Here is a 1437-nt window from a genome sequence, read left to right as displayed (position 1 = left end):
GGGTCCCCAAAACCCCCCTGAGGGTCCCATTGTGTCCCCAAAACCCCCCCTGAGGGTCACGCTGTGCCCCAAAGCCACCCTGAGGGTCCCATTGTGTCCCCAAACCATCCCTGAGGGTCCCATTGTGTCCCCAAAACCCCCCTGAGGGTCACCCTTTGTCCCCAAAACCCACCCTGAGGGTCCCATTGTGTCCCAGAGCCACCCTGAGGGTCACGCTGTGCCCCAAAACCCCCCCTGAGGGTCCCATTGTGCCCCAGAGCCACCCTGAGGGTCCCATTGTGTCCCAGAGCCACCCTGAGGGTCCCATTGTGTCCCCAAAACCCCCCAAGGGTCACCCAGGGTCCCCAAAACCCACCCTGAGGGTCCCATTGTGCCCCAGAGCCACCCTGAGGGTCACCCAGTGTCCCCAAAGCCCCCCCAGAGGGTACCACGGTGCCTCAAAGCCACACCCAGCACTGACCACACCCAAAACTGGCCCCACCCACCTGAGCCACACCCAGCACTGACCACACCCACCTGAGCCACACCCAGCACTGACCACACCCCAAACTGGCTCCACCCACCCAGAGCCACACCCCAAACCAACCCCACCCCCCTGAGCCACACCCAACAATGACCACACCCCAAACTGGCTCCACCCACCTGAGCCACACCCACCCAGAGCCACACCCCAAACTGGCTCCGCCCACCTGAGCCACACCCAGCACTGACCACACCCCAAAACGGCCACACCCACTGGAGCCACACCCAGCACTGACCACACCCCAAAACGGCCACACCCACTGGAGCCACACCCAGCACTGACCACACCCCAAAACGGCCACACCCACCTGAGCCACACCCAACACTGACCACACCCAGCACCAACCACATCCAAAACTGGCTCCACCCACCTGAGCCACACCCACCACAGTGCCACACCTCAAACCAACCCCACCCCCCTAAGCCACACCCAGCACTGACCACACCCAGCACTGACCACACCCACCAGAGCCACACCCACACAGTGCCACACCTCAAACCAACCCCACCCCCCTAAGCCACACCCAGCACTGACCACACCCAGCACTGACCACACCCACCAGAGCCACACCCACCAGAGCCACACCCAGCACTGACCACACCCAGCACTGACCACACCCACCAGAGCCACACCCAGCACTGACCACACCCAAAACTGACCACACCCACCAGAGCCACACCCAGCACTGACTACACCCAGCACTGACCACACCCAGCACTGACCACACCCCAAACCGGCCCCACCCACCTGAGTCACACCCAACACTGACCACACCCAGCACTGACCACACCCCAAACCAACCCCACCCACCTGAGTCACACCCAGCACTGACCACACCCCAAACCGGCCCCGCCCAGCCCAGGCCCCGCCCACCTTGGCGAAGAGCCGCAGGCGGGCGCTGGGGTCCCGCGACG

General features: G+C 64.2%; 1 protein-coding gene across 1 annotated transcript in view; it reads right to left on the bottom strand.

Annotated features, from left to right (window-relative positions):
• LOC107199281 (IMP U3 small nucleolar ribonucleoprotein 4) overlaps window positions 1-1437 on the bottom strand; it is a gene marked incomplete at its 5' end in the record, with an annotated part of 7499 nt that overhangs the window by 4813 nt on the left and 1249 nt on the right. The window lies entirely within an intron of this gene.

This window comes from Parus major, unplaced genomic scaffold (assembly GCF_001522545.3).
Source record: "Parus major isolate Abel unplaced genomic scaffold, Parus_major1.1 Scaffold549, whole genome shotgun sequence".
Classification (NCBI taxonomy): domain Eukaryota; kingdom Metazoa; phylum Chordata; class Aves; order Passeriformes; family Paridae; genus Parus; species Parus major.
This window is presented reverse-complemented; position numbering and strand designations above follow the sequence as displayed.